The sequence below is a fragment of the Pinus tabuliformis genome, chromosome J (genome assembly GCF_031772625.1).
Source record: "Pinus tabuliformis cultivar Carrire ecotype Pingquan chromosome J, CPIR1, whole genome shotgun sequence".
Taxonomy (NCBI): Eukaryota; Viridiplantae; Streptophyta; class Pinopsida; order Pinales; family Pinaceae; genus Pinus; species Pinus tabuliformis.
The window spans coordinates 516,201,669-516,224,892 of record NC_142295.1 but is presented as its reverse complement, the minus strand read 5'-3'; the positions used below and the strand labels follow the sequence as shown (position 1 = coordinate 516,224,892).

General features: G+C 41.7%; 1 protein-coding gene across 1 annotated transcript in view; it reads left to right on the top strand.

Annotated features, from left to right (window-relative positions):
* The window catches only part of LOC149228023 (Transducin/WD40 repeat-like superfamily protein), a 394,377-nt gene extending 372,718 nt beyond the window's left edge, over positions 1 to 21,659 (top strand). Inside the window, exon 14 of the mRNA XM_089378042.1 lies at positions 21,353 to 21,659. The gene's annotated coding sequence lies outside the window, so the exon portion shown is untranslated. The remainder of the gene's footprint in view (positions 1 to 21,352) is intronic.
* Positions 21,660 to 23,224: the final 1,565 nt, after the last annotated feature.

Here is a 23,224-nt window from a genome sequence, read left to right as displayed (position 1 = left end):
CACTCGCTGCCTTGCAAAATGCTCCAAATATTTAGCCTTAACTATGAATAATGTCTCAACAAAATCCTGGAGTCTCTAACCAACTGCAGCTGCTCCAAATAATGTGCCACAAACTCTTCTGTGCCTAGGAAATGCGCATAGCTGGGAAAACTCCTTCAATGAAACTCAAGGAATGCCCTGAATTGGACTCCCAAATTGCCACTAGGGAGACACTCGAAGTTCTTTGAAATGAGGGTGGAATTCTGCTTGGAATTCTTGGTGCTAAACGACACTTTCTTCTTGTGCTAAACAGCCCCAAGACAAGATGAAAGGTGAAATGTAATAGTCAAAAGATTATTAGCAAACGAGTCCATCCTCCTTTTATAATTTCTCCCCATGCTTCTAAACTCCTTTTTAAATTATAGAAATAAGTCTTTCGGATTAATCACATTGTTAGGATTTGGTCAACGTTTCAAACCAACTAATGTGGTTCATCCTCAAGACAAGGTGAGAAATCCATTGATCAGAAGAAATAAATAGTAAGGATGCAGCGTTGCCCAGAGTTAGCCGTTAAAAATTAGTTGTTGGTAAATTAGTTAGTAGGTAAAGAAAATAATTATTTTGGAATTAGAGGTAAGGAAAAATATTCTATATTTAGTTAAAAATAGTTGTTAAGGAATAATTAAATATAAAAATAGTATTTCAATATTATTGAATGATGTAGAAATAGTTTATATCATCTTGTTTGTTATGGGTTGACTTATTCATATTAGAAAACTAGCTGTTAGGAATAAAAATATTTAATCCCAAAATAATTCATTAATTATTAATAACATTAATTTCTATATTAAGATTATTTAATAATAATATCATGTTTATATTATTTGATAGAGGGACGCTTAAATCCCTCAAAAAGGTATCCATGATAAATTAAAACAAATCAGAGTCAAAGGTTAACTAGAAAAATAATACTAGAAAATTTATAATGTAATGCAGTTATATTAAAATATATATATATATAAAAAAATTTGATAATAATAAAATAAAAAATAGAGGATCAAGAGAGAAACTATTGTTAAAAAGAAAAAAGATAAAATTTGATAAATATAAAAATTAAAAATAGGGGAACAAGGCAGAAACCATAAGAAAATAAACCAAAAAGAAAAGAAGAGGAGAAAGGAGAAAAACGAAAGATGAGTTAAGATGAGAGCGCTGGAATCCAGCTCTTACTCAATTTCCAACCATCATCCCTATTAAGATTTATGGTGTGCCTTTCGATCTCAATCGCCTCCCTAAGCTTCCTATGGTGGAAATGATCTATCTTAGCGATAACTTTGGATTCTTCAATGCAGACATGGTGCTTCGATTTTTTTGCATGCTCAGCTAAGGCTGATGAGCGGGAGCGATTGTGTCTAATCTCTGTTGCATGCTCATTGATCCTTTGCTTAATAGATCTACCTGTTTCTCCAATGTAGGGGATACCACAAGAGCAGGGAACAAGGTAGACCCCTTTCGAGTCCTTAGGGTCAATAGGGTCTTTAACAGATCTAAGAGAATTTTTAATGGTATTGAGAGGCTTGAATGAAGAAGAAACATTAATCTTCTTGAGGATATGGGCAATCCTATCTGTGGTTCCTTGGATATACGGAAGATGAACCTTAGAGATAGGATCGTCACGAGCAGGTTTAACTCTAGGCGCTTTGCAGGCCTTGTGAAAGGCCTTGAGGCTTTGAGATCTGCTATACCCATTATTTCTGAAAACTTCAAGAAGATGGGATTTCTCTTGTTCAAGGTGGCTATCATCAGAGATTCTTAGAGCATGGGTAGCAAGAGTGCTGAGAACCCCGAATTTCTGAGCCGAGAAATGATGAGAACTGGCATGGAGATACTGTTCCATGTGAGTCCCGTTTAAATTATTATTTTATTGGTGGGGGTCATTTTCCACTAAGTGACTTTTTCCTCCATTTTAATAAAATAATAATTTGTCGCCAATCACCAATAAAATAATACTTGCCACCTTTCTCCAAAATAATGTTTTCCCTTTTACTTAATATCACCAAAATTAGACAAAATTTCCATGCTCACAAAATTGGGGATATTACAGTCCTCTTCGCCAAAAATTGCTTGTTCTCAAGCAATGCAGGAACAAGCGCCCCCTCTAACTGTTAATCACCACTATCATCGCAGTAATACCAGAGTTCCAAATGTGCCACTAATTTAGTCCAATCTCTGCATTGTCTGATCATGAAGGAATCTCTCAATACCAGGATCCCAAGGCATCTTGATCAATGTGAAGCACCCCTTGCTCCACTCATCGTCCAACCAGGTATAAGCTCTAGAAGCCCTCTACATACTATCAATAAGTAGACCTTCATGATAATGTAAGACTCTGTCCAACTCTCCATGAAGTTGCCCTACCAAGTAGTCCACCTCATGCACACGAAAAGTAAACTCCTGAAGATACAACCCAATCCCTATGGGGACAGAGTCTCTCCCGCATGAGCTTCACCTTATATCCTCTTGCTGACCAACCTACCATGCTGATGAAGTCCCCCACGCCATCATGTGAGTCACTGAAGCCCAGTGGAGAATCTGAGTGATCTCCACCTATAACAATCAACTCATCCCTAAAGGTCGCTGAGTTGTCTAGTACTGTGATGCCCGGGTCCCATGCTCGTCTCAGAAAAGCACCACCATGTTGTCACTACACCACTCTAACTTGTATAGGCTTCCCATCGTGTGCACACTATAGACTCCTCCCCTGAAACCTGGAGGCGAAATATTGACGGAGGCCAAGCTCATCCTACCCAGGTGTCTCTATGATGTCAATATCTACCCACCCATCTCTAGTATCGATCCTGGGCTGCAACTGAAGAAGCCTGCCTCGCCAAACAATGGAGGCCTCAGTGATCCCCCATGCGTCAACCCTAAAGTGAGCTAGATCACCCTCTATTATGGTCCTGCTCCTCACGAGATAGAGTGGCCTTTCGACCAAGTGAATCCTTGGATCCCCTAGCCAAACTTGTTGCAGCATAGCTCTAACAGCTACTGGAATCTGTTTGTGCCTCCTTCCTAGTCCCTGCATGCAACCAACATATAGGCCCCATATATCACAAACTAATCTAATGCATGCTACACTTCCCAATGCCTACCACTGCGTAATATCGATGACTGCTGGAAGCCACATGTGCCAAAATAACTACCCCCTAAAGGTAGCCAATAGGTGGGTATCTGATACTCGCAATCGACTCAATGTATGCGGACCTGTCTTGCTCCAGCCAACCATCACCACTGAGTCTGCCATCCACCCTCTCGATAATGTGCCAATGCAATGTCTGGAGGCCGGACACATGTCTCCCTCATGACCAGCTCCCCAGGCGTAGGCTCACTGATGAATGATATGCCTCCCTTGTAGATGATCACCTCATTCCCCAACCTATGGCTGTCAACTCGTGCACCGACCCAATGCCACCACTGAGAAGTCTCTCCCTTAGTGTGTTGGTTGTCATCCCAATATCTCGGGTGAGCTCCCTGTCGCCCGTTGCTCTCGCCCAGAGTGTCAAAGGACAACAGCTAAATCGTCTGTGCCCGTAAGTGAAGTATAAGAGGGACAGGCGTGTGAGTCCCCATGGATACAATCAAGTATCACTCAGTTGCATCCCCGTCGATCTTGGGTGAACTACACCCAAAGGTATGCTTGGTGTCTCCGTCCATAAGTCTCCCTGGAGGCAACCCTCCAAGACCTCGTTGTACAACACCATATGCCCCAGCATCCCACCGAGTATCCTTGTACTCCTTGACCTGGCACTATACCCTACGGCCTATCCTTGTACACTATTGGATACCCCGTGCTACTGCTATACCATCCTATATCGTCTTTTATCCTGTCTGTGCCACTATACCTGCCACTCCCCACGTGTACTCGATGCAATATGAGTTGCTCATTGCAAACCAACATGCTACATCAAACAACCACACATCTCCATGTTCTTTTGCAAGCCACTGCTCATCACTGCATACCTCTATACAACACTGGATGTTAGGGTCTAAAATTGGGCCTGTATGCATCAGGTCTGTTAAAATTGGCAACTAGGGCCAAACTCCATGTGGGTCACCTCATTTATGGCAACTGATATTTTTCCTAGATTCCTCTTGTCGAGAGATGTAGGATTGATCTAAAGATCATCCGATTCTGACAAGTATTTATGGAGATATGAATTTATGTGTATTTACTTGATAAATTGTCAAGGTCGGCCAGCAGTTAAATGTGTGGCACACATGCTCAGTGAATCATATAAATACAAGAGAGATTGATTCATTTTCTCATCATCTCATCTCACTCATTCTTCTCTCTCTCTCCTTAGCTTTGGGTTATACAAGGAGCAGCTCACACATGGGAAGAAGGAGGACGCATTAGGGCAAGGAAGACGCAAAAGCTGTTGAAGGTCTCTTTACCCTGCGTTGACCAAGCATTGGCTCATCAAGGGTGTGGTTTTGGTGTGGCTGCTTCTTCTAGGCAGACCGCAGATTTTGGCACAAAAATCGAGGCAATCCGTCCACAGGTTTGACCAGCGTTGACTGCGCAGGAGGACGCATTAGGGCAAGGAAGACGCAAAAGCTGTTGAAGGTCTCTTTACCCTACGTTGACCAAGCATTGGCTCATCAAGGGTGTGGTTTTGGTGTGGCTGCTTCTTCTAGGCAGACCGCAGATTTTGGCACAAAAATCGAGGCAATCTGTCCACAGGTTTGACCAGCGTTGACTGCCCAGTTTTGGGCAGCAAGTTGACTTAAGTCAACAGTAGTTTGATTGTGATTTTGGGGCTGATCAAATTGTGTTTTTGGAGCTGATCAAGGGCTATTTCTTCAGCCTGTTCGAGGGCTAGTTGACTGGAAATTGACCAAGCATATTGGAGGTCAATTTCAACTCGTTTGGCCAAGTTTGACTTTTCTGATCTAGGGTTTGCTGCTGCTGATATAAAATTACAGAATTCTGATTTTGTACTGTTTCTCTCTGCTGAACTATTGAAGATAAAAGAAGATTTGATCAAATGGTTTCCCTGCATTGGGGTTTGTCCCTAGCTAGCCGCCACATCTTGTGTCTTTTGTCTTGGCTTGTTTTCTGTTGATCGTTTAATGTTCTATCTGCATTTTACTTAATGTATATGTGATTGCCAATCTGTGGCTAATAAGAAGAAAAGAAGTAAACTGCTCTAAGCATAGAACATACCATAATTTATCATGGAATTGGAGCTGAAGTGAAGACAAAGCCCAAGCAAGAGCAAGAGCAAGAGCAATCACCGAAGAGAAGGTTGGCAAGGCTATCCTAAAAACTTCATGGGGTCCTCAACACTCTTCCTCGTCGAAGACAAGCTCTGTGAGAAGTCTGACTATCACGGATGGAAGATGTCTCTCGATCTGACTTTAGAAGATCAGGAAGTGTTGGACCATGTGAGAGGCAATGTTGTTGCGCCTCCATCAAATGCATCCGCTGCTGCCAAAAGCAAGTGGTCCAAGGGAGAAAGTAAGAAAGATCATTCGGGACTCTATCGACAAGTGCCTGGTGGCCTATGTTTCTGAGCTGACAACCTCCAAGGAAATTTACGATAGACTGGTGAGTTTATTTAAAGTTAATGATGCAAATCAAGTTCTATTCCTTAGAAATAAGCTGAAGGAAATTAAGAAGGGCAAAGATGAGAGTATGCAAGCATATTTATTAAGAATCACCGAGATCAAGAATGATCTCCTATCTATTGGGGAAGTAGTTCCTGACAGGGAAATAACTATCACAACTCTTGGAGGACTGCCACCTGAATGATATATATTCAGGACTACTCTTCTCAACAACAATGCCATCGCAGGATTTGAGGAATTGATGGCTAGATGTATTCAAGAAGAGACAAGGATGGAAGAGAAAGAAATGCTCGCACTTAAATGCCATCCCTCTTCCTTTTCTTCTCATGCTAAAAGAAGAAACAATTTTGGGGCTAAATCCAAAGGAAAGGTTGGATCGAAGGGTGGAAGAAAAGGACAATGTTACAATTGCAATAAAATGGGCCACTATGCGAGGGAGTGCCTTGATAAAAGGGACTCACACCATGACGATGACCAAAATCACTCTCAAGGCAATCAAAGGAATGGCAGGTCCAATGGCAGAGGTAAAAGAAATGGCAGAAATAAAGGAAGAAGGCAACCCTTCAAGAAGGCAAGAAACTCCAAGTATGAATCTAACGTTGTTAGCAATAAGCAAGATGAATATTGTCTACCAGCGGCCCTCTCTACTACTGCTCCCCTGGACACACTGGGAAATTAGCTTATTGATAGTGGTGCCTCAAGGCACTTCACTAGTTTCAAAGAAGCTCTCTCTAATCTGATAGAGAAGGAGACCAACCTAGAAATTGTTCTTGGGGACAATGCAAAATATCCCGTGAAAGGCGTAGGGAATGTCACTCTTCAATTGAATCAAGGTAATACAATCCATTTGCAAGAAGTCCTATATGTACCTGATCTCAAAAAGAACTTGGTGTCCGTTTCAGCAATGGAAGACAAAGGCTACAAGAACCTTCATCGATGGCAAGGTACGTGTATGGAAAAAGAATTTTAAAGAAGCTTTCACTCTTGGGTTTCGAGTTGATTCATTATATCAGGGTGGAGGAAGTCCGTTGGGTGTCATGTCTTGTGACACATTGCTTCAGTCTGAACTATGGCATTAGAGGTTTGCTCACCTTCATTATAAAGCTCTACCCAGTGCAAGACAAATGGTGACAGGGATGCCCGAGTTCCAAGTAGAGCAAGAAGGTGTATGTCTGGGATGTGCCGAAGGGAAGCTCAAAAGGGGACCATTCCCCTCAAGTCTAAGCAAGACCTCTGATATATTGTAGTTGGTTCATTCAGACATATCTGGTATGATGCCTGTGAACTCCTTGGGAGGATATTTATATTACCTCACTTTTACAGATGACTATTCTCGCAAGACTTGGATATACTTCTTGAAAAAGAAGGATGAAGTGTTCACTTGGTTTCGTCGCTTCAAAGCCTTGATCGAGAATCAAACCAAAAATAAAATCAAGATCTTAAGGACTGATAATGGGACTGAGTATGAATCCAATGAGTTCCATGACTTTTCCAAAGACGTTGGCATTAAGAGGGAGACTGCAACACCATATACTCCTGAACAGAATGGTGTGGCGGAAAGGAAGAATCGTACGATTGGGGAAGTTGTCCATGCTATGCTTCACGATCAAAGACTTCTGAAGTTTCTATGGATCGAAGCTGCGAATACCGTCGTATATGTGCAAAACCAATGCCCTCATCAAGCATTGGCTTCCAAGACTCCCGAAGAGATGTTCACTAGTAAGAAACCTGACATATCTCATTTTATAATTTTTGGAAGTTCGGTATATTTTCATGTGCCGAAGGAGAAAAGGAATAAATTGGGTGCATCTGGACAAAAAGGAATCTTCGTGGGCTATAGCGAAAACACTAAGGGCTATAGAATCTATGTGGCTGGTCAAAGGGAAATCGAGATTAGCCATGATGTCACCTTTGACGAAGATATGGCTCTTAGCAAAGTTGACAATCTTCCTACTCAAAGGGGATCTAAAGAAGCTGACACCAGGGAACCAAAGGAAAAGGAAGATGAGACGATGCCCGATGTGGAAGAACCTATGGATCCTATTGATCCCCCTCCGCAAGAGCCTTCCTCTTCTAGGAAGAGGCCTTCATGGCTAAGGGGGACACTTGATGATGCTGAAGGGCACGTTGCACCCAGGGGAACCTTTCAGGAAAGTAAGAAGCCGACCAGGTACCAGGGATACTTGACCATCATGAGCATGATAATCCAAAATGAGCCTTTGTCATTTGTACAAGCTGTCAAGCATCAAGTATGGAAGGATGCTATGACTGAGGAATACGAGTCCATCATGAAAAACGATGTCTGGAATGTGGTCCCTAGACGCTAGGACAAAGCAGTTGTCACTTCGAAATGGATTTACAAGATAAAGCATGGAGTTGATGGAAGTGTGGAAAAGTATAAGGCTCGTTTTGTTGCTAGTGGCTTTTCTTAGAAGCAAGGTATAGACTATGACGAGATATTTGCACCTGTTACCCGATATACCACCATCCGCTCGATCATAGCCCTTCCTGCTTTGCAAGGATGGAACCTACATCAAATGGGATGTCAAGACCACATTCTTGCATGGTTCGATCAAAGAGGAGGTCTATGTGGAGCAACCCGAAGGATTTGAGGTTCATGATCGAGAATCTCACGTGTGCAGATTGAAGAAAGCCCTCTATGGGCTAAAGCAGGCACCCTGAGCATGGCATGAGAGAATCTATAGCTACCTGATGAAGTTGGGATTCACTAGGAGTGAAGTCGACCCTAACCTTTACTTTAAGGTTGAAGATGACAAACCTCTCATACTGGTGTTGTACGTTGACGACCTCTTTCTAACAGGTGCAGACCCTCTCATTCTCAAATGTAAGAGGGAGTTGGCTTCCGAGTTTGAGATGAAAGACCTAGGACTGATGCACTATTTCCTAGGACTGGAAGTCTGGCAGAAACCAGGGGAGATTTTCCTATCTCAAGGAAAATACGTGGTGAAAATATTGGAGAGATTCGGTATGGTGGACTGCAAGCCCGTGACTACCCCGATGGAGCTTGACTTCAAGAAGTTAAGCGGTAGTGCTGTCGGACTTGTTTTATGAAATGCTACCGAGTATCGTCAACTTGTCGGAGCATTGATGTTCTTGGTGAACTCTCGTTCGGATATATGCTTTGCAGTCAACACGTTGAGTCAACATATGGTTGAGCCTCACCACACACATTGGATTGGTGCCAAGAATCTGTTGAGATATCTTCGTGGCACAATCACTCATGGGTTGAGATACACTGTCGGAGATGTGAGACTACTTGGATATACTGATGCTGATTGGCAGGCAGTGTGGTGGACCGAAAGAGCACTTCCGGGTGTTGTTTCTCTTTGGGATCTGCCTCGATATCCTAGATAAGCAAGAAGTAGAAGTCGGTGGCTTTGAGCACCGCCGAGGCAGAGTACATTGTTGCTAGTATGGCCTCCTGTGAGGCGGCCTGGTTGTGAAATCTCTTCAATGAGTTGTTTGGATTTACATTAGATACCACCGTGATCCTGTGTGACAACCAGAGCGGGATTTGTTTATCAGAGAATCCCATATTTCATGATCGCTCCAAGCATATCGATATCAGGTACCATTATATTCGGGATATGGTGCAGCGGGGAGCAATAAGGCTCCACCATATCAGTACAGATGAACAGTTCGCTGACATTTTGATGAAACCCCTGGGAAAGGTCAAATTCTTGACTTTCCAAGAACGACTTGGTGTTGTTCAGAGACCCTCTTATGAGGGTCAAGTATGATGTATTGAGCTCTAGGAGCTCCAAGGGGGGCGCGAGGTACTTCTTAGAGCGACATGCGACCACAGGGCGACTCACCATCCCCTGGTGGTGCACTATGTACAGGGTGAAAGGTTCAACCCCCCCCCCTGTGACACCCTGTGGCGACTATGGAACAAGATGATTAGTTCTCTTATGGGCCAGGATGATTAGTTCTCCGTGGCCACTGTGGAACAGGATGATTAGTTCTCCTGTGGGCCAGGATGATTAGTTCTTCGTGGCGACTGTGGAACGGGATGATTAGTTGTTCTCCTGTGGGCCACGATGATTAGTTCTCCTGTGGCGACTGTCGGACAAGATGATTCGTTCTCCTGTCGAGGCATCCTACCCATGCAGTCTGAGACTCATGGGAAGTACCTCTCATCTGATCAATGAGTAGGGAAATGGGGTTAGGGACCATTAGTAGTACTATCGATGGACGCATCGTTGTATCTACCGTACTCCCTATGCTAGGATGACCTCCATTGATCTGGGATCAATGAGAGTGGTATGACACACTCTGAGACTGACTTCGGGTCAGTGGAGGATGGTATGATACATCCTCGATCATTTCTTCTTCTTCATAGTTCGAGCAGAGCAAAGCAGGGCCAAGCAGTGCAGGGCAATGCATTTGATGGCTGGGATAGTAGCGACGGTCAGACGGATTGCAGATGGAGTTCTCCCTAGTTGAGAGGGAGTGTTAAAATTGGCAACTAGGGCCAAACTCCATGTGGGTCACCTCATTTATGGCAGCTGATATTTTTCCTAGATTCCTCTTGTCGAGAGGTGTAGGATTGATCTAAAGATCATCCGATTTCGACAAGTATTTATGAAGATATGAATTTATTTGTATTTACTTTACAAATTGTCAAGGTCGACCAACAGTTAAATGTGTGGCACACATGCCCAGTGAATCATATAAATACAAGAGAGGTTGATTCATTTTCTCATCATCTCATCTCACTCATTCTTCTCTCTCTCCTTAGCTTTGGGTTATACAAGGAGCAGCTCACAGATGGGAAGGAGGACGCATTAGGGCAAGGAGGATGTTGAAAGGAGGACGCAAAAGCTATTGAAGGTCTCTTTGACCTGTGTTGACCAAGCGTTGACTCATCAAGGGTGCGGTTTTGGTGTGGCTGCTTCTCCTAGGCAGGCTACAGATTTTTGCACAAAAATCGAGGCAATCCGTCCACAAGTTTGACTAGCGTTGATTGCCCTAGTTTTGGGTAGTAGGTAGACTTCAGTCAACAAAAGTTTGACTGTGTTTTTGGAGCTGTTCAAGGGTTGTTTCTTCAGGTTGTTCGAAGGCTAGTTGACCAGAAATTGACCAAGCATATTGGAGGTCAATTTCAACTCATTTGACCAAGTTTGACTTTGGTGATCTAGGGTTTGTTGCTGCTGATATAAAATTACAGAATTCTGATTTGGTACTATTTCTCTCTGCTGAACTATTGAAGATAAAAGAAGATTTGATCAAAGGGTTTCCCCGCATTGGGGTTTGTCCCTGGCTAGCCGCCACATCTTGTGTCTCTTGTCTTAGCTTGTTTTCTGTTGATCATTTAATGTTCTATCTGCACTTTATTTAATGTATATGTGATTGCTAATGTGTGGCTAATAAGAAAAAAAGTAGTAAACTGCTCTAAGATAGACCTGAGCAGCCTAACCCTTCACATGCTAACGTGAATGACACTACTAATCCTATCCTCAGTAGCTCTTGTGTCCAATGTACTAGTGAGAGAGCATGGTCTCCATACAATACCCTATCTGGTGGCTTGTCGATGCCACCTCCTCCTACCAACTCCTACTAGAGTAGGCTAATCATCCTACAAACCCATGTACGCCCAACATGCCATGACAACTCATGAACTCTACCTGCTCTCCTATCAATCCATCCTGTCAGGAACTCTGAAGGGGATATGAAAAGGTGTGTGCACCCAACCACCGAGTCCATCATGTAGCTACTACCGACTACCGACCACGATGTGATGGAGAATCCCATCTGGATCCCAATAATAGTTTGGCCCTCGAATCCTTTTGGTAATCCATAGGCTTTGTTGATCTGTGGCCATGGATGCATCTAACCTCTTAGCCAACTCCACCAGTTACCAATTCAATATCTCTCGCCATCCAACCCTGAGAGAGGGATCGAATGCACAAACAACCATACACAGAACAAGTCCTCCATCCCGCAAATGTTGCAACCTAGGCAACTCATGTCGCATCATCTTGCTAGTCTGGCCAAACCATGTAATTTGCCTAGGTAACGCAGACTCTCTCTCACCAACACGAGGAGGCAGCCCAATAATGCTGCAAGCCCCATTGATGTATGCCTGAAGGGGACTGCCATATGAAAGCACGACAACTCTGCTAGCTGTCAGTGCACCTAACTGTTCCTCATCGATGGTTGACTCCAAGGATGGCTACTCATCCTTCTCCACCATGGGCTCAACATGAGCCACTAACTACCCCTCCACAGATAGGTCATCATGCATAACATCCTCAACAATCAGCGATAGGTAGCTACCGTCTAGAAACTCTGTCACAAATCTAGATGCCTCTATATCTATCGGCTCCTCATCAAAGGTGGATATGTCTCCTGGAACCTCATCAACCTGTTGTGTGTTGTTATCACTTGAAAACTCAAACGCAACATTGAACACCTCATCAATGGATACCTCAACAACAGATGGCACCTCTGTGCCCCCTGGCACCTCGTCAATGGATGGCCCTACGGGTGTGTGCTCCACTCTCTCCCCCAAGGTGTCAGTCGGAGCTATCAAAGGAATCTCCAACAAGGTTGTTATGAATATCATTCATATAAAAATAATAAATATAAATATAAATATAATAGTAATAAATAATAATTAATTAACTAATGGTTAGTTAATTAGTAATGAAGAGGCATGTTTTAGAGACATGACCATTCATGAAAGGGCACCTGCCTAGGGTATATAAGTAGGCCCTCATTCTCATTTGTAATCATCTCATATCTCATATCAATTCTTATACAATATTCAATATATAGTTACATGTCTTACAATGGACATTTACGTTTTTGAAGTATTTTAAAGATTTCCACTGAGTATACAACTTTTGAAGCTTTGTCTTCATTGTATGAAGGTTCTTCTGAACAACAGAAGATGTACTTAGAACAAAAGTTGCAGCAGACATTGACGCAGAAGGGAGAAGGGATTAACTCCTATCTTCAACATCTTCAGGATGCCAGAGACTAGCTTGTTGCAGTGGGGTCTACTCCTCAGTATACCGCAATGGTAAGAGCGGCCCTGAATGGAGTCTCAAATGAATGGCAAGTCTTCATCCAAAGTATATTGGGCAGGGAAAGACTACCTTCATGGGAGGAGATGTGGGCAGCCCTTCAACAGGAAGAATTAAGGAGGGATCTGGTTAAGGTCAACCTCAATGGCAGCAGTGGGAGTGGCATGAAGACCAAGGAGGAGGAGGAGAACGCAGCTCTAGCATCAAAGGGATAGCAGAAGCAGAAGCGGAAGAAGGACATTTCGAAGGTGAAATGTTTCAGATGTTGTGAGATGGGCCACTTTGCATTCGAGTGTCCTTTGAAACAAAAGGATAAGGATGAGAAACATGATCCTAAGGTTGCTCCAGCAAAAATTGACGAAGATGAGTTTGCCATGAGTGCCTACACATCTCCAAGAGGGAAATAGGGTGATATTGAACTGTAGTCGGGAGGACTATATGTGGACAGGATCCTTTAGGGGTCCACCTCTTGGATCATTTCCTTGCTACAGGAGCCCGAGATTCAACAGTAGCGAGATGGACTTAGTGTCAGATGATGCAGTGGGTTGTTTGGAGAGACAGATGCAGTAGCCTAAGACTAGAAACTGATTAGCATATAGCAAGGTTGGTAGCAGTGCAGAAGTCAGCAGCAGCACAGAAGATTCAGAGGGTCAAAGTCTAGTAGCAGTCATATTCTAACATTCACATGGTATTACACTGAACACAGTTAGTTCAGAAATTTTGGATGCTTTTCCGTCGCTAAGCAGCAGCAATTGGAAAATGACTTAGTGTAGAGCTAGCAGTGGCGTTGTTAGCAGCAGATGCAGAGGGAGCTGTAGTATAGATGCAGAGGGAGCTGTAGTACAGATGCAGCAGTGGCAGTGTCATGGGGAGCAGTATAGTAGCAGCAGCAACACAGTGTTGGTGGCAGCAACAGTGCAGAAAGGAGATGCTTCAGAGACAGAGCAACATGCAGTTGGACATTATTGCTAGAGCACTTTCCTCACTAAGAGGGTGTTAGTTTTTGGTAGCGTTGGATGTGATCTAGCCATGAAAATTGGTGAAGAGGCTAAGGCGCATGAGTTCTAAAGAACCCAGAAATCATTTGGTGAAATTCCACTTGGATTGTATTTTATTAAAATAATTAATATTTTTAATGGGGTTCCTAAGTCTAAACTTAGGAAAATTAAAGTATTAATGGGTATTAATCAAAATATGGGTGAGAATGTTCTAGAAAGCAGATCAAGTCAAGTTTTAATCTTAGTCATTGATTAGAGACTTAATCTCGGTCGTTGAAGTCTCAACGAGAAAAGTATAAGGAGGCTTGGGGTTCATTTAGAAACACACACTGAGAGAACGAATTGATCAGAGTTCGATTTTTGGGGCTAGGAAACTAAGAATTCGAACTGAGTGATCATTCTACAACAGAGGGGTAGGGATAGTTCGGGAATATGGTGCTGAGAGGTGGAGAGCCACTAGTGGAGGCAACGCTGCATCTAGAGGGACTGACGTTGGGCCAATCTGGGCCCACGTAGGCCTGACGCAGAGCCTGTAAGGTTGATGCAGGGCCTACACAGGCCCAGTGCAGAGATAGTCGGGGTTAGCTAGTTCTGCTGGCGAATCAGTCGGGATCTGCCGAGTGAAGTGAGTTAATCTCACTTAGTTTTCCGTCATTATATTTTCTCTGTCACTGGATTGCTGGAAGGGCATCCAACATTGTATTCAGAATTACTGCTTAATAATAGAAAACCCTTAGAGTTGTTGCACCGGTTTTCCCGCATTAGGTTTTTCCAGGAACTATTTTGTCCAAAAATAATTGTCCTATGTATCTTGTTCTTTGCTCAGTTTTCTGTTTCATGTAATCAAATTTAAAAAAGTGTAGGTTGTAGAAGCAATTTACTTCAGTATTCAGAAAATAACTTGATAATGTATATTAAAATCAAGTAGGAGAAGTAAATTCAGTTTTGCTACAGTAGGGGTTCCTTGAGGATAGGAATTTTCACATGGTATTAGAGTGTTCATTTTGAAAGAGGAAGAGCAGAGAGGCTAAAAGCTGCATTTGGTAGCAATTCGAATCCCCTTGAAGGGATTGCGCAATCCTTGCCGGGAAGCAGAGATTCTGAGGAAATCTCTCTCTGAGAGAGTCGACAGAGAGGTACGATTTCTAGTTCGTGAGTTTGCAAAGGCAGAGGGAGTGACGTAGAGCCTCAGCGCAGTGCTTGAAGGACGCAGTTTCTGGCGAGGTAGAAATCTGTCGAAAAGAGTGAAGACACATAAAAGGGGATTTTTCTCCTCAAAGGACTTTTCTCGCCAAAAGTCTGAATTCTTCACTTGCTGGACAGCAAATCAGTGCCAAGTAGTGACTAGAGGAGTCAATTCGACAGTTTTGGTGAGATGGCATCACATAGGCTCAGAGATCAAGACAGATTGGAAGGAGCTTCCAACTATGTCATATGGAAGACCAAAATCTTAGTTGTTCTAGAGAAGTACGATCTCGAAGCTTACATCAAGAGTGTTGTGGATGTTCTTGCGGACAACGATCAGAAGAAGAAGTACAAGGTTGAGCAGGGGAAGGCGAAGAGGTTCATACTCGATAGAGTTCAAGATCATGTGGTCTCACACTTGCAGGGCAAAGATACAACCCGAGAAATGTGGGAAGCTTTGTCTTCATTGTATGAAGGTTCTTCCGAACAGCAGAAGATGTACTTAGAACAAAAGTTGCAATGGGCATTGATGTAGAAGGGAGAAGGGGTTAACTCCTATCTTCAACGTCTTTAGGACACCAGAGACCAGCTTGCTGCAGTGGGGTTTACTCCTCAGTCTACCGCAATGGTAAGGACGGCCCTGAATGGAGTCTCGGATGAATGGCAAGTCTTCATCCAAAGTATATTGGGTAGGGAAAGACTACCTTCATGGGAGGAGATGTGGGCAACCCTTCAACAGGAAGAATTAAGGAGGGATCTGGTTAAGGTCAACCTCAATGGCAGCAGTGGGAGTGGCACGAAGACCAAGGAGGAGGAGGAGAACGCAGCTCTAGCATCAAAGGGACAACAAAAGCAGAAGCAGAAGAAGGACATTTCGAAGGTGAAATGTTTCAGATGTGTCAAGATGGACCACTTTGCATCCCAATGTTATTTGAAGCAAAAGGATAAGAATGAAAAACATGATCCTAAGGCTGCTCTAGCAAAAATTGACGAAGACGAGTTTTCCATGAGTGCCCACGCATCTCCAGGAGGGAAATGGGTCGATATTGAACTATAGTCGGGAGGCCTATATGTGGGTAGGATCCTTCAGGAGTCCACCTCTTAGATCAATTCCTTGCCATGGGAGCCCGAGATTCAGCAATAGCAGGATGGACTTAGTGTCAAATGATACAGTGGGTTGTTTCGAGAGACAGATGCAGTAGCTTGAGACCAGAGACTAATCAACACAGAGCAAGGTTGGCAACAATGCAGAAGTCAGTAGCAGCATAGAAGATTCAAAGGGTCAGAGACTAGTAGTAGTCAGATTCCAACATTCACATGGTATTATGCTGAACACAGTTAGTTCAGAAATTTTGGATGCTTTTCTATTGCTGAGCAACAGCAATTGGAAAATGATGCAGTGCAGAGCTAGCAGTGGCAGTGTTAGCAGCAGATGCAAAGGGAGCTGTAGTATAGATGCAGCAATGGCAGTGGCAGTGGCAGTGTCATGGGCAACAGTACAGTAGAAACAACAACACAATGTTGGTGGCAGCAACAGTGCAGAAAGGAGATGCTTCAGAGACAGAGCAACATGCAGTTGGACATTATTGCTAGAGCACTTTCCTCGCTAAGAGGGTGTTAGTTTTTGGTAGCATCAGATGTGCTGTAGCCATGAAAATTGGTGAAGAGGCTAAGGCATAGGAGCTCTAAAAAACCCATAAATCATTTGGTCAAATTCCACCTGGATTGTATTTTATTAAAATAATTAATATTTTTAATGGGGTTTCTAAGTCTAAGGAATATTAAAGTATTAATGGGTATTAATCAAAATATGGGTGAGAATGTTCTAGAAAGCAGATCAAGTCAAGTTTTAATATTAGCCATTGATTAGAGACTTAATCTCGATTGTTGAAGTCTCAACGAGAAAAGTATAAGAAGGCTTGGGGTTCATTTATAAACACACATGGAGAGAACGAATTGATCAGAGTTCGATTTTTGGGGCTAGGAAGCTGAGAATTCGAACTGGATCATTCTGCAACAGAGGGGCAGGGATAATTCGGGAATATGAGGCAGAGAGGTAGAGATCCACTAGTGGAGGCAGCACAGCATCTAGAGGGACTGACGCTGGAGCAATCTAGGCCCACGCAGGTCTAACGCAAAGCCAAAAGGGCCAGCGCAGAGCAGAAGCTGCCCTCCACCCAAAAATCTGAAACTTCCGAGGCGCTGACAGAACAGCCGGGAGAGGTTGACGCAAAAGTTCCAGAGGTAGAAGAGACAGTGCAGAAGCTGACGCAGAGCCTGTAACACTGACGTAGGTCCTATGCAAGGCCAGCGCAAAGATAGTCGAGGTTAGCCAGTTCTGCTGTCGGATCAACTGGGATCTGCCAAGTGAAGTGAGGTAAACTCACTCAGTTTTCCACCATTATATTTTCTTTGTCACTGGATTGTCGGGAGGGCATCCAGCATTGTATTCAAAATTGTTGCTTAATAATAGAAAACCCTCAGAACTGTTGCACTGATTTTCCTGCATTGGGTTTTTCCGTGGACTATTTTGTCCAAAAATAATTTTTTCCTATGTATCTTGTTCTTTGCTCAATTTTCTATTTCATGTAATGAAATTTAAAGAAGTGTAGGTTGTGGAAGTAATTTACTTCAGTATTCAGAAAATAACTTTATAATGTATATTAAAATCAAGTAGGAGAAGTAAATTCAGTTTTGCTGCAGTAGGGGTTCCTTGAGGATAGGAATTTTCACAAGTTGGTGCCATGTCTTGTGTGCTCTTGTCTTGGCTGGTCTTCTACTGTTATTGTTTATGTTCTATCTGCATTTTACTATCATGATGTGATTTCTAAACTAGATATTGATATTGGGCTAATAAAGAAATTGAAGTAAAATTGCTCTAAGCATAGAACATACACACTCACACACACAAGCATTTCCTCATCCCCCTTGAATTTCCTTAAAATTTGGGGGTGCTCCTACACGTCCCCCTTGTGCAGCTCCCTGTGCACCCCTTCCTTTGAAGAAAGTGTAACTAGGTTCGGTCTTTATAATGACATGATCTTTGTAAATGATGTAATAAAAGGAAATAAATTATTTTTGTATGTCTTGCTACATGAGTTTCATGAGCAAGAAGTGCCACTAGATGAAAGACTTCTTCTTGATGTCTTTAGGATTTATTTATATGGCAAAGAGTCATGTCATATGTATTGAAACTCTTCATGAGTTTATGTAAATACAAAGTTGTGAAGAAGCCCTCCAAAGACCAAGAAGTCTGCAAGCGAAAACAAGAAGAAATTCTTCAGGTCGGCTCCAAATAGAATTAATTAAATAAATGAAAGACACGTCAGCTCAAATATATGGCACAAACCACTATAAATACCCATCTAGGGTCAGCGCAGAAAGAACAAGAAAAAACTCGCATTCCTCTCTGAATTTTTGGGTGATTGAAGGAGCAGAGATCCACATAAATGGAGAGATAAATCTAGGGTTCAACTGCTACCTTGGATGGGTATAAGGAGCAGAAGAACCCGGACTAATCTACTCTCGGCATACCTGTGATTTGAAGGGGAAGTTCTCGAATGGATAGAGCAGAGAAGACTGCGGATATAGATACAGTATTGACATGCGTTCTGGGATAGATACTCTCGGCATAGTCATGGCCAGATCTCGATGCATGAATAAGGACGCAGCATTGATCTAAGTTCTGGAGCAGAGATCTCACCTCGGCATACTTATGAATTGAAGGCACAGAACTCAGATGGATGAGGCAGAGAAGATCTCGGATAAGGATACTGTATTGGCATAAGGTCTGAGCTATATACATTCTCAGCATAGACCTAATCCTTATAATGACAGTCTCCGCATTACAGTGATAGATTGATCTCACATGACAAGGAGCAGTCGTGGCATATAGATCTCGATGATATCCCTGTAGCATACTAGACACAATGAACAGCAGTGATAGATCTACTCTCTCGGATCAATGAAGATCATGTTGAATGTTATCTGTCTCATATATATATTACTGTCTCAGCTTAACCAGGTTGATGAAGTGGGTTTCGGTGATGACAGTGATTCTCGGCATCCCTGCAAAAGGAGACATACAGTCTCAATAGTCACCACAGTATTTGGATCTAGTGATCTCGATATGAATATGTATCTCAGAGGCAGTCACAATGACGAGGATCATAAGAAGTATTAACATGATTATTACAGTCTAAGCATAATGAAAGAAGCAGTACAGTAAAGTGCTGTCGTGATCTTCATGGGTGCAGAAGATTATCTCAGTGATAGTCTCAAAAGGCAGCCATGGTGTAGCAATGATACACTCAATGATATTGCTACAGCAATGAATTTCTTGGTGATGCAATGGTGTCAGAGGAACAGCAAGATAATGATCTCAGCAGTGTTCAAGAAAGAGGATTGATGTCTTGGTCTTGGAGAGGCAGAACGTGTCAAGGGTCACGGTCTTGGTATTCATCAATGGAATCTCTATAAGAAGAATTTTGTGTGGGTTTTCCTCTCTAAGAGGGAGAGGTTTTGGCCCTGACAGAAAGCCAAATATTTGTGTTCTTGTCTCTTTTGTCTTAATAGCAGTTTGATGAAGCTAACATACACACTAATAATAATGGAAACATCAAGCTAAGATAAATTGTATAAATACTTCACAAATTGTTATCATGTAACAAAGAATCAACTTAATTATGTGTGCCCTAGATTCTTCAACACTTCCCCCTGCCCGCCCACCCCTTTGTTCAAGCATTTTGTTAAACACCTCTTACTACACACAATATGGACACACAGTGAGTCCTTTTTGACTTGGTTTGCAATGGGTTCAACCACAATGAGATTGCTTAAGATTCTGCTTCAAAAAAATGTATTTAATTCTTCTTATAAAATTTTATGTGGTTCGTAAGCTGCAACAATAGTACAGCTTTCTCCTCTGTCCCCAAAGCATTATGTTCTATCCCCGTGTTGTACGACTATGTTAAATCATGGTTGTCTATCTCTCTCAATTCCTACGGACAATATCCTTGTACGAATGTCTCTTTTCACAGAGGCAGACATTTCTCATCCAATAAATGGAGGTTTTGTTCAATTCTCATGTGGAGTGGTCTCATGCGTGCTTTTACATTAGAGGAAGTGTTATATTCTTCATGGGGGCTTCCTTTAGTCTCAAATTTGAGCAACTTCAGTCACAAGTTGGTGATGTCTAAAACATGGGTGACTTCAAGCACAAGTTGGCAACTTGTGTAGTCCTCTGATATCTATCTCACGAGTCTGGGTTCACGGATTTCGATCATGGCATGACCATGGGGGCATCCTTTTATCCTTAATGGCATCCAATAATATCTTACTAAAGTGGCCTCTGACTAGGGTAACAGGATCCCACTCTTCAACAAGTTCTGACCTCCCGCCACTTGCAAGAACCCCACATTCTCACCACCATTAGCAAGTTTCCTTTTGTGTTTCTGTGTGCGCTTTTCTCATCAATGAAGGATTGAGATAAAGACAAACGGGAAAATACTGGGCCTGGTCCCAGACTCCCAACTATTAAAGCATGTAGAGCCCAAGCCTCTAACAAATGTTAGATTCACTGGTCCACACATTTTAATATGTACAAATATTTGCATCACATCAACGTAGCATCTCAAGGTCCATACAATTTGACATTTGTAATATTTAGATGTCATTAAAAGGGGGTATTACAAAACACTTCTTGAGGAAATTGTCTTTGATATCATAATGTAATGCAAGCAAATAGCTTGTTCCAATTTCCAATGATATACTTTAACATTTGAGATCAATTATTTTAATTTCTCCATAAAGCTTATATGTGAGAGTTGAATTCATATGCAATTTATCAGCGCTTTGGCCTTTAGATGTTGAAGTCTCAATCAGGGAGGAAAGATTTGGATATTGCATGGCCATTAAATTTCTCCTGTGTCTTTAGTTCTGTTGGTGAATTCCAACCATTTGATATGTTCCACAATTCAAAGTGTTTTGAGACACATTTCAAAAATCCCCAAATCAATTTCTGAGTTAAGGTCCAAACTGCATGAAGCATGTTTAGTTGACTGACTACTTGTAAGTTTGTAACTATTTTAGAAACTATAATGCCTCCGGTTGTTTTCTTGTTTCTTACTGCCACATCTGGACCTAATATTACCTTGTTTTGGGGTTTTATGGTTTTCCAGAAATAAAGAAACTTTTTACTGAAGCGCCTTTGGTTCTGACATATTGTGGCATGATTGGCTACAATAACTAGTCGTCATCTTAATATTACTGTTCTAGAGTTTTGAGTTATAGTTTCGTTCCATGTCTTTCCTGATTGATGCAAATGCTGGATTGTAAGATGCATCATTACTTTCAAGTTTCTACATATTTTACTGTAATTGATGGGCAATTTTGCTCTATTTTTGGGATATATATATATATATTTTGTATTCTGTTTCGTTATGATTATGAACCACTACAGTTAAACAGATTTTTATTTTATTAATATTTCGTGTTTTGCTGCTGTAGAACAAGTTTGAATATAGGTGCTGAAAAATGAGCACCCTGGTCCAACTCTGGGGCTGAAGGGAGATTGCCTCCTGTGAGTACATTGTAATGTAATTTGGCCTGTTCTCTAATGTATAAAGAATATTTTACAAGCCTAACAAGAAGGGGTAACGGAATTTACCTGCTAATTTGTTATTTTCTCCAGATCCAAATAGGATTCCTAAATTTTATTTGACTCTTGGTTAAGGGTTTTGTAACGGCTACAAATTGTATTTAGTTCATTGTTTTAGAAACATTTTTGCAATAAAGATTCAGTTTTACAAAGTCATCTCAGCCATTATGTATAGCTCTTGAACTTCTATTTTGGTTGACTTTTATACATAATCTTTCAATTTATGGGCTTATGGAATTTGTGTTAGCTATGTTCTCAGGTTTGTTTCCGAGTTTAGTTTCTGTTTAGCAGCTTAAATGTGCTGTAGGCTGAAGAAAAGTTTTTGTATGTATGCATTTTAATGTACTTGTACAGATTCCGATACGATTGTTGAACCACCATTAACATGTCTGACAAGGGAAAATACAAAAGATCTTGAAGCTTGTCATTTTTCTCGAGGTCAAGATCTAATTCCCAGAGGACTGAATTTTTTGCTTATTTTGATAGCTGCATGGTCTGTATTTTGTCCATTTTCAAATAAATTTATAATCGGTATCAATGTATGTTTATAGAATTATTGAAGTAGGTACGTAGTGCCAAACTTTAATTGGGTACTAAAACTTCACAGTGATGATTTAGAATTATCCTTTTCACTAGACCATGTTTATTTTATTCTATTTTGTCCAAATTTGTTAGCCAATGTTTTTTTTAATTCTGTAAGGTTATTGTTCAAGGGATCTATAAAGGTTTCATCAATGTTATGAATATAATTATATAATAATAATAATGAAAAGATATATCTCAAAGGACATGACATGACTGCCTATGAAATGGCACTCCCTAGGTATCTATATGGGGCTCTCATTTGTAATTTTCATAACATCACTTGTACTCAAACCTTCTATATATAAATATCATTTATCTTATGATGGATATTTTTATATTCTAGATATTCTAAATATATTGTGTGTAATCATGAACTTGTTCATAACATTTGGTATTAGAGCTTCATTCTTTGATCCTAGCCTTTGGTTATCAACCCTTGGTCAAAATTTCATTGTTGTAAGCCATAGAGAGATTTTTGAAGTTTCTCCACTCTGTAGGGCTTGTTGATCTTTAGGCCCTTGGCCATTAACAAGGAAAATAAAATAAAAAGATTATATATTAAGGAAAAAAAGAAGAGAGAGAAGAGAGAAGGGATAGATATATTTACATCCCCCCTCCCCCCACACACACAAACATGTATATTAAAAATAAATAAAAAGGAAGAAAAAAACAAATGCTAGGAAAAATTGTGGATATTGAGCAGCAACAACCCACTGTCGCCGCGATTTCGTTGTCGATTTCTTGCATGAAGTGGTTCATATAATTATCTTGTAGCCAATTGATACTAGTCATGGTTGTCATACTTGCCACCCATGAACGTGAAAACTGGGCTCCCCTCCTACACAACCACTGTCAGTCTCCCCTTTGCCTAGAGTCCCCGTCGGTCTCCACTCCTACGCAGTCGCCACCAACTCCCCTTTGCGCAACCGATGTTGCTAGTCTTTGCTCTTTCATAGTCGCCATTGTTGTCTCCACCAACTCCCCTTTATGTAGCCACCACTGCCTCTAGCCCCTATTCCACCTACGGATAACCACCATTCAAACTATACAATCGGTTGCACAATTTTTACCATCCATAGCAATTGTCCAGTCATCCCACACACACATTCCACCTACAGATAACCATCATTCAAGCC